The sequence below is a fragment of the Ipomoea nil genome, unplaced genomic scaffold (assembly GCF_001879475.1).
Source record: "Ipomoea nil cultivar Tokyo-kokei standard unplaced genomic scaffold, Asagao_1.1 scaffold1562, whole genome shotgun sequence".
NCBI classification, from domain to species: domain Eukaryota; kingdom Viridiplantae; phylum Streptophyta; class Magnoliopsida; order Solanales; family Convolvulaceae; genus Ipomoea; species Ipomoea nil.
Window position 1 is genome coordinate 2,046,607 of NW_017617990.1, and position 10,569 is coordinate 2,057,175.

Below are 10,569 nucleotides of genomic sequence, written 5' to 3' on the forward strand. Positions count from 1 at the left end.
TATTATTATTATTATTATTATTATTATTATTATATTATTATTATTATTATTATTATTATTATTGTTGTTGTTGTTGTTATTGTTGTTGTTGTTGTTGTTGTTGTTGTTATTATTATTGTTAGATCACAAAATATTTAACATAGATCTGGTTTGTCAACTACATATGATCAATAGGAAGGTGTTCGTCATGGGAATTCAGATCATGTGATGCAATTCATTAATTGTATTTAGAATATCTAAAATAAAACAATTAATTTTGTTCTCCCAATTGAAAATTTCAAGATTCTCTCTCATGCAATATAAGTTATTTTTTTCTCCATTCTTAGTAGTTTTGAAAATGTTAGAATAAAATGTATTATAAGCTTTGTTTAGCAGAGCTTATTTAGGAGCTTATAGCTTATTTTAAGTTACTAATAAGTTATAATTAGAAAATTTTTATAGTATTGAGCAACAATAATATCAATATTGTACCTGATATAATTATGTAGGTGTAGCTATCTAGTTGTATGAGTAGTATGGCATTTGCATTGTGTCGCTAAACACCTTAGATTTTTTTCTTTTTGATTATAATTTTAATTAATAATGAATGAATATTTCCAAGATAACCAGTGAATATTTCAAATGCAAAAAAATTACAAAACTAATCAAAAATTATTTTAATTTGATTTAGTAAGATTTGAACCCGGCCCATTTCAAATCATTATCAGTTTGTTCTTTTCGGTGTGACACAATTCCTAGCACTACAATGACAAAAAGTTGTTTTCATAGCATCAATTGATTAACCAATTCAAAATGATCGAGTTGATAGCTCTATTTCATTGATAGTTATAAGGTGAAGCTGAGGATATACTTTCTATCATGTAAAAAGGTATAAAATTAGTTTTATTGTGAATATTGAATACCAGTGTACATTATATATGAGTTTTACTTTTTTTTCCACTCAAAATTTACGATACAAATGGTACTAAAGGATTTGGATGTCACAAGGCAAGAAGTTGACTTGAGAGGCTCAAAATGATAGTGCTGAACAAGAAGTTTAATTTCTGTTTGGCAGGATTCACTGCACCCATCAATGCTTTGTTTATGGCCAAAATGGAATGATTTATTTGAACCTTTCTATGTTTCCTAGATTGCTTTGACATTTTTCATGGTTTATTTTAGTGGCTATCAACCCTAGAGAGCCTACATCTTTAAAATATTGTAAAAGGTGAATTGAGTGGTTGTAGTTCGAGTTCATAATTGGAATTTAAAATTTAGTTGAACCTTATTAATTCTTAAAAAAAAATTTAAATTTTCAATCACTCAATTATTTCTTAATTATAAATTTTTTCTTTTATAAATTTGTTATGAGAATATTCAAAATAGAGAGATAATAAGGGAGAAAAGGATGATCATATCTTATTCATCATCAACCTCATGATACAAGGTATATATGCCTACATCTAATACAAAGGATATAAATATACATAATGAGCAATCAAAGCATCCGTTACAAATAATGTCCACTAAATATGTTTATAACACTCCCTCTTGGACATTATTTGTCCACAATCTTGCGTCGATAAAAACTTGCTAGGAAAACCCTGTGGGAAAAAACTAGACAAGAAAATAGTGCAATAGATGTAGGCTAACTGGTGTACTATTTAATAAATAGTACAATAGATAGTATAGAGAATAGCATTGTAGATGTAGGCTAACTGGTGTATTGAATTCATTCAAGGGAAAAAACTCAATCTTCAAGTCGAGATAATACTTAGCTTTCCCAATTTTTTGTTTCAAAAATCTCCGTCTTTAGACATGAACTGATATCATCAAGCTCTTTAGATATTTCATTGATGCTTATACCATCAATATTGACTGAGATAACGTGTTAAGTGAATATCCAAAATAGAAAGATAATGGAGAAAATGAAGATCATCTCTTATTCATCATCTACCTCGTGATACAAGGTATATATGTCTACATCTAATACAAAGGATAAAAATAAACATAATGAACAATCAAAACATCAGTTATTACCTCCGTTACAAATGATGTCCACTAAATATGTTTATAACAAAATTTAATTTTTAATTATTAAATGATTTGTCAATTTCGTCCATCAATTAATAAGAAGTAATTAAGGCTTTGTTTATATCCAGAGTTTTACAAAAGCATATTTGTACCTTTTAATTAATTAATTTTCTATATCTAAAAACATAATAATTGTCAATACAAGTTATGTCCTTGATTTTTGTCCCTTTTTTATATGTTAATAAATATATACATTTTGCTTTAATTGTTGTACATTCATTTGCATTGGACAAAATCACCCTTACACCGTTATAACACCATTAGTTTTTAATATATCTACCAATCTTACCATACACCTACATCTATCATATCTTTTTTCTATTTTTAATTATCATTTTATTAAAATTATCATATAACAATTAATTTAATTATAAATTATATTTTAATTAAATATTTATATGAATGCTAAATTATATATATATATATATATATATATATATATATATATATATATATATATATATATATATATATAATGTATGTATATTATTTGTGTATCTATATCAATATATCATATATGTGAGTGTTAGCTTAGTATTATTTGTAAATTATTATTATATAAAAATATAATTTATTTATTTTTTGTTTTGATCACTATATTATTTAAATATATGATAATTCAAAAGTATCATCACTTTAAGAAATTGCAAAACATAATTTTAACTAATTTTTTAAATTTTGTTATTTACAAATATTTTAATATTAGGCATAAGTTTTCGCGCATCGCGCGTACAAAATGCTAGTTATCATATATAAAACCTATATTATACAAATGGAGTTTGATGTCACAGATAGTCCAGAAATTAAATTTATAACTCGTTTAATAATTAAAGGGCCATGTTTGTAAAAATTAAGGGAGATGGACAACATACTATTTAATAATTAAAGGACCATTATGGCCAGCTTTCTTTTTGGGTGGTGGTGTTTCTGAGCAATGGCGATGCTTCCATTGATATGATATTGGGAGGTGAGGTTGTTTCCTAGATAGAATTATCCACTCCAATGGGTAGGTAGCCCATTATGGCCAGTTTCAACTTTCAATTATGTTTCTTGTTCTACCAACATGCTAGGTTAAATTTTTTTTTTTTTTTTTTTTTTATCAAAAACAAACCAAATTCATAGACATCAAGAAATTAAATGTTCAATACACGAAGGAATTGTAAGATATATTAAATATAATATATATATTATATATAATATATCTATGTATTTATATATAGTAATATATAAATAGGAAGAGAGAGAGAAAGATTAGAATGAATAATGTTTATTCACTGGATGATTTAACAAATGAAAATACACCACATATTTATACTAAGAGAAAGTTAATAAATAGGAAGCTAATGCTCCATGTACTACTCCTATAATCTAGGCATGTTCCACATTAACATACATGACTCACCCATGTTTGTTTTTATTAAATTCTTTGACTTGGTTTAATTACTAATAATATTAATAATATTATTATTATAACATTGCCTCCTTTAAACCAAGTTGGATGTATTGGTCATTCCAATTTTCTTCTTCAATTTGAAAAATGTCTCCGTCTTCAAGTTCGATATACTGACTTGTATTTCGTTTTGTAAACCCACTTTACTCCAATTGGCTTCTTCCCAGGAGGTAAATCTGTGAACTCCCAGGTACCATTCTTTTCAATGGTACGTATCTCCTCATCCATTGCCTTAAGCCAATGAGTTTCTGTAGCAGCCTCCTCAAAAGTTAAAGGATCACAATCTGCAAAGAGAGCAAATTGAATAATCTCTTCATCAGACAGGTCATTATCATGACCCAAAACATAATCTTGCAAGCGAGCTGGTAAATGGCGCTCGCGCTGAGATCGTCGAATTGACGATTCTGGTTGTGAAGGAGACTGGACATTATCTGGAATCGGTTGCTCTTCAACAATATTTTCAATAGCAGGAATAACAACTAAACTTTCATCTTTAGCTAACCAATCCAGGCACCATATTCATCAAAAGTGACATCACGACTTATAACAACCTTTTTAGTTTCAGGATTGTATAGTTTATAAGCCTTTGAAGCGTCACTATAACCAATGAATATGCACTTCTCACCTTTATCATCCAATTTCTTTCTCAATGGATCTGGCACATGTGCATATGCCAAACATCCAAAAACCTTAAGATTTCTTATAGAGGGTTTCTTCCCACTCCAAGCTTCCTCAGGTGTCATATCACGGACACTCTTAGTTGGACACCTATTCAACACATAGACAGCACAAGCAACAGCTTCTGCCCAAAAAAGTTTAGGCAGATTCTTGGATTTCAACATGCACCTTACCATATCCATGGTAGACCTATTCTTCCTCTCAGCCACTCCGTTTTGTTGTGGAGTGTATCTAGCTGTCATTTGATGTTGAATACCCTTCTTCTTCAGAAAATCATCACAGGCAATATATTTTGTACCTTTATCAGTTCTCAAGATTTTAATTTCATAACCACTTTGCTTTTCAACAAAAGCCTTAAATTGTTTGAAAACATCACATGCTTCAGACTTTTGCTTCAGAAAGTAAACCCATGTTTTTCTACTGAAAGCATCAATGAAAGTAATAAAGTACTTACAACCTCCATGTGAGGGAACCTCCAACGAACATAGGTTTGAGTGAATAATCTCCAACTGTTTTGTAGCTCTCCTTGACTTGCCCACGGGAAAGGGATCTCTATGCTTCTTCCCAATCACACAAATCTCACATATACGATCACGGACATTCACAACAGGTAAATCAGAAACAAGTTCCTTTCTCGCAAGATAGTTTAACCCAGAGAAATGGAAATGCCCAAACCGCATATGCCATAACCAATTATCATCACAAACTTCAGAATTAAAGCAATCAAGGAGAGTATGCTTAATTTTCAAAGGAAATAGTCGATTTTGGGACATATTTACCTTTGCAATCAAAACTCCTTTAGCATCTTCAATGGTACAACACCCCTGGGCAATATGTATCTTATATCCTTTTTCTGACAACTGACCCAAACTCAACAAATTTTGGTGTAGTTCAGGAACATAGAACACATCGGATATAAAATTGTGAGTACCATCCTTCAACTGAATAGAGATTTTACCTTTTCCCAAAATTGGCACCTTTGACTTATTGCCAAATGTCACTTCAGACTGGACTGATTCATCTAGTTCAGAAAACAATTCTTTCTTCCCACACATATGGTTACTACACCCAGAATCCAAGAACCATATGTTTTTATCTGCAGAAAAACTATCACTGGCCAAAAGTAAGGTTTCAGAATTCTCACCAGACTTTTCAGCAGTTTTTTCAGCAATGTTTGCTTGATTTCCACGATTGTTGTCCTCATTATACCAACAATCTGCAATCTTGTGCTCATACTTGCCACAATTGTAGCAATGAAATGGAAATTTACCTTGTTTGGTATTACCTCCACCTCTTCCTTGGTTGGAGTTACCACGACCTCTTCCACTAGATCCTCCTCTTCCTCTTCCACGACCTCTACCAGATCCTCCACCTCTTTGATTAGTGCCAGTCACATTAAGGGTGACTTGGCTCTTCAAAGCTTCTTCTGCTAGTGGTTCCGATTTTGACGCAATCCTGTCAATATGACTTTCTACCATACCTTTCAGCTCTGCAATTGATAAGAGCTCAGTTTTGTGTGACTCTGTGATCGAAGCCACCACATGGTCATACTTCATCGGCATAGTTCGAAGAACTTTTTCAACCACTGCACCATCTTCAATTGTATCTCCGTATAACCTCATCTTATTCACCATATCAATAAGACGAGTGAAATACATATCTACTGTTTCTGTAGAGGTCATCTCACAATTATCGTACAACCTTCTCAACGACTGCAACTTAGACTTCTGCGCCCGATCGACTCCTTTGTGTGACACCTTTAAGATGTCCCAAGCTTGTTTTGCTGTTTGAGCACGAGCTAATTGCCCAAAAATGGAATAATGAACACCTTGGTGAATCTGACCCAAGGCCAATTTATCTCGCCGTATAGCGGCTGCATCAGCTCCTTCGGGTAGACCGGGATCAACAAAGCTCCAAAGATTTTGAGCTTGCAAATGTGTGGACATCATAATTTGCCAATAATTGTAATCGAGTTTACCGTCCAATTTGGGACCCGACCATACAATATTGAAATTTGTTGCCATATTTCACTACGGGAAATATTTCGGGGTTGAAAGGTTGACTGGCTCTGATCTGATACCAAATGTAAGATATATTAAATATAATATATATATTATATATAATATATCTATGTATTTATATATAATAATATATAAATAGGAAGAGAGAGAGAGAAAGATTAGAATGAATAATGTTTATTCACTGGGATGATTTAACAAATGAAAATACACCACATATTTATAATAAGAGAAAGCTAATAAATAGGAAGCTAATGCTCCATGTACTACTCCTACAATCTAGGCATGTTCCACATTAACATACATGACTCACCCATGTTTGTTTTTATTAAATTCTTTGACTTGGTTTAATTACTAATAATATTAATAATAATATTATTATAACAGGAATGATAAAAAAAACCAACTAGAGTGACTAGGTAAAGAACTAACGGCCATGAGTACGCTTATTCACTAATCGAGGAACATACTTAATAGACACTGATTCAAAGTGTCGTTTGAGATACCGGCAATGTCTTAAAACACAACCCGCATAAGAATAATCCAGAAAGACGTGATTAAAAAATTTGCACACCATTTGACAATTAGAATGAATCACCACATTACACCAACCTTGTTCTACCAACATGCTAGGTTAAAGCTTTTATCCATCAAACAAATTGAACAAAATTGGCATAAAATTTAAAAATTGATATAAACATGGTGGATAAAAACATGCAACCAGATCTCCTATAAAAACAATCAATTTTCTATTTGCACTAAAAAAAAATTAAATTTGTCAATGAAAAAATCTTTAAGTAAATTACTGAAACCTGTAGGTTTTTAATTTATCAACATGTTTCCTTTGTTTGATAAAACACTGAAATCTGTAGATACTTAAGTTGTAGCTATTTAATCCGTAGCTAAATCCGTTGATATTTTGATATTTTCTTGTAGTGTTTGAGTTTGACTCACTTAAAGTTCTTGATTCAATAATTTAAAAATTGGAGATGTTTTTTTAGCAATTAATCCATATCAAGATCATTCCATTGGTTGAACAATAAAAATTTAGGAGTCAAATTAATATTTTTTTTGCCTATATAATATTTCTGCTGAATGTTTCGCCAAATTGAGAAGATTTGATATCTTTTAAATTAAAAGATTAGAAGATATCAACATCAAAGTATTGAGTTACTACTATACTACTATCTCGAGTCCTTGAGTATAATGGTTTTGTCACGTTTAGTCCTAAACTTTCAAATTGACCACGTACCTGTAGTCCAACTTTCAAATTGTTACCATATGTAATCCAAGTTAAGCTGTTTACCCATAGTCCTTCAACTATCAAATTTTAACCAATTTCATTCAATCTGAAAATGTACATTATTTTTATCCTTAGTGTATATTATTTCCGCCCCTAGTCTACATTATTTTACCATGCTTTTGTTTAAATGCATCAGAATGAAAATTTCACTCAATCTGAAAATGTACATTATTTTTGTCCTTCGTATACATTATTTTTGCTCCTAGTGTACATTATTTTACAGTGGTGTTTAAGTGCATCGGAATGAAAATTTCATTCAATCTGAAAATGTACACTATTTTTGTCCTTAGTGTATATTATTTACGCCCCTAGTATACATTATTTTACAGTGCTGGTGTTTAAATGCATCAGAATGAAATTTTCATTCAATCTGAAAAGAGCAAATTACACTTTTGGTCCTGTGACTATAGGGGGCGTGTTAATTTCGGTCCATGACTTTTAAAACTAACAATTTAGTCATTTAACTATACTTTTTTTAGCATATTTGGTCCACCCGGCCAAATCACCGGTGAATTTTCACCGGAAAAACGTAATCCATTTTAAATTAAATATTAGGGGGGTAAATCGGTAATTTGTCACCTCCTTCTTCCTCCGCCGAGCCGCTCAATCTGGAAACCGTCTCTTCTCCATCGAAGAACTCCCCGCCTAGTTCTCCGAGAGTGATGGGGTTGAAGCTTCGTCTAGGGTTCGTGAGCGAAAAAGGCTTGGGAGAAGGACTGCCACTGTTTTTCTTCCTAAAATCAATCCCTAAGTCAATCAATATCTTCCTAAAATTAAACCACCGTTTCAAAGATTGAGAATTTTCCAAACTTGAAATCATCCCTTGTGTGCTGATCTCTTGCTTCATCTATCAACAATGGCTGGCTCCTCCAATAGATCTCCGTTGTCGGTGCCGTTAAGGCACAGTCTCCACCCAAGAACCTCCTCCTCCTCGGAGGTCCATTCCGCCGCCAAAGAAGTTTCAGTGGCAGTCCTTTTCCCAAGCCTTTTCCGCTCACGAACCCCAGACGAAGCTTCAACCCCATCACTCCCGGCGAGCTGGGCGGCGAGTTCTTCGATGGAAGAAGAAGGAGGTGACGAAATGACCGATTTACCCCCCCCCCCCCCCCCCCCCCCCCCCAAATATTTGATTTAAAATGGATTACGTTTTTTCGGCGAAAATTCACCGGTAATTTGACCGGGAGGACCAAATCTGCTAAAAAAAACATAGTTAAAGGACTAAATTGTTAGTTTTAAAAGTTATGGACTGAAATTAACACGCTCCTTATAGTCACATGACCAAAAGTGTAATTTGCTCATCTGAAAATGTACATTATTTTTACTCCAAGTGTACATTATTTTTACTCCAAGTGTACATTATTTTACACTGTTGGTGTTTAAGTGCATCAAAATGAAAATTTCATTTATGTAGTGCCTTTGGTCATTTTGTTATAGTTGTATATGTATTTCCATTTTGTTATAGTTGTAGTATTTTTTGTAATTTTCAATTAATTAGGAGCTATTGGGGCTTTCAATTCATTCAATTGAAGAAGCATATACTCTATATAATGACTATGCATAGGTTGGGATTTAGTGTCAGAAATGGCAAGCAATATTACTTTGCTGGTAGTCAGAATGTGAAAATAAAAAAGTTTCATGTTCAAAGTTTGGTGTCAGAAATGGCAAGCAATATTACTTTGCTGGTAGTCAAAATGTGAAAATAAAAAAGTTTCACTGTTCAAAGTTTGGTTTAATCAAATGCAAATCAGATAAATCTGCTAGGTCTTATTCAAGGGTAGACACACGTACAGGATGTCCTGCTTTTGACAGTTTGATGTGGACCTTAATTAAGATTGCACAAAATCGTATCACATCACAGTGTGTAAAAGTAAAGATCATTCCCACAAAGGATGTTGTATTTGAGTCCCTATAACAGTTTTAGCAAGTTTGTTGAAGATTTCAAATACATTCTCCTGCCGGCTCAACGATTTGTTTATGTTTCGCCAGCCAGTCTCTTTTATGTTTTAATGGATGGATTTGAGGATCATTTTCGTTTAAGTGCATGCTTTTATCTTTCTTAATCTGTGACTTTTTGCTTCTGTTTGATTATTAATTTGCTTGTGAATTATCATATGTTTTTGGTGATACATGGTTGATTTTTATGTGGTAGCCATGTAATCATTTCAATAACACTATAATTTGATTCATAAAAGTTTCTCCTATTATTCATTGACTTGATTAATTGGGAGAAACATAACCTGATTGCAGATGATTGTTAGTGAAGGCATTGTTTGCTTGATGCCAATAAACTTTTGACATTTTGTAGTGTGAAAAATGTTTTATGATGGTAATATATAAAGTACCTATTTGGTTGCCTTCTTCTTGCATTTTTAATACCATCTAGGGTCCTCCGAGTATAGTGATTTTGCCATGTTTAGTCCTAAACTTTCAAATTACCACCTATGGTCCTTCGACTTTCAAATTTTTATCATCCGTGGTCCAAGTTAACCACACAAGGTCCTTCAACTATCAAATTTTCACCACCCATGGTCCTTATAGGAGGACCGCGACTGGTTAAATTTTAAAAGTCGAAGGACCATAGGTGGTTAACTTGGACTACGGATGGTAACAATTTGAAAGTCGAAGGACCATAGATGGTAATTTGAAAGTTTAGGACTAAACGTGGCAAAACCACTATACTCGGAGGACCCTAGATAGTATTAACTCTTTCTTCATTTGAAACAATATAATGGAGGTTGATCTTGTCTTCACTTTTTTACATGCATGGTTATTGCATAAGCTTTACATCCAACCCTATTTGCAACTATTAGTGTGGAAAAAACATTCTTTGCAAATTTCAATGAAGATTATCAAAATATGATTACGCAACTGGCCGGATGGATGGACGTTTATGTGTTAAATGAGTGTTTACACTCATATGTAGAAAAAAGCGTCTTATTGATGGGTTTGTGAGTCTCATTAAACAGGTTCGAATTAAGGGAAAAAGCTAAGTAGAACCAGGAACACAACAATTTGTTACGCAGTTCGGAGCTTAACTCCTACGTCTA

At 32.6% G+C, this 10,569-nt stretch overlaps 1 long non-coding RNA gene across 1 annotated transcript; it reads left to right on the forward strand.

Annotated features, from left to right (window-relative positions):
* The first annotated feature begins 1,774 nt into the window (after positions 1-1,774).
* On the forward strand, positions 1,775-10,231 carry LOC109189738. Its single transcript, XR_002055619.1, has 3 exons — positions 1,775-1,869; positions 9,672-9,675; positions 10,220-10,231. It is a non-coding gene; the product is annotated as an uncharacterized LOC109189738 (long non-coding RNA).
* Positions 10,232-10,569: the final 338 nt, after the last annotated feature.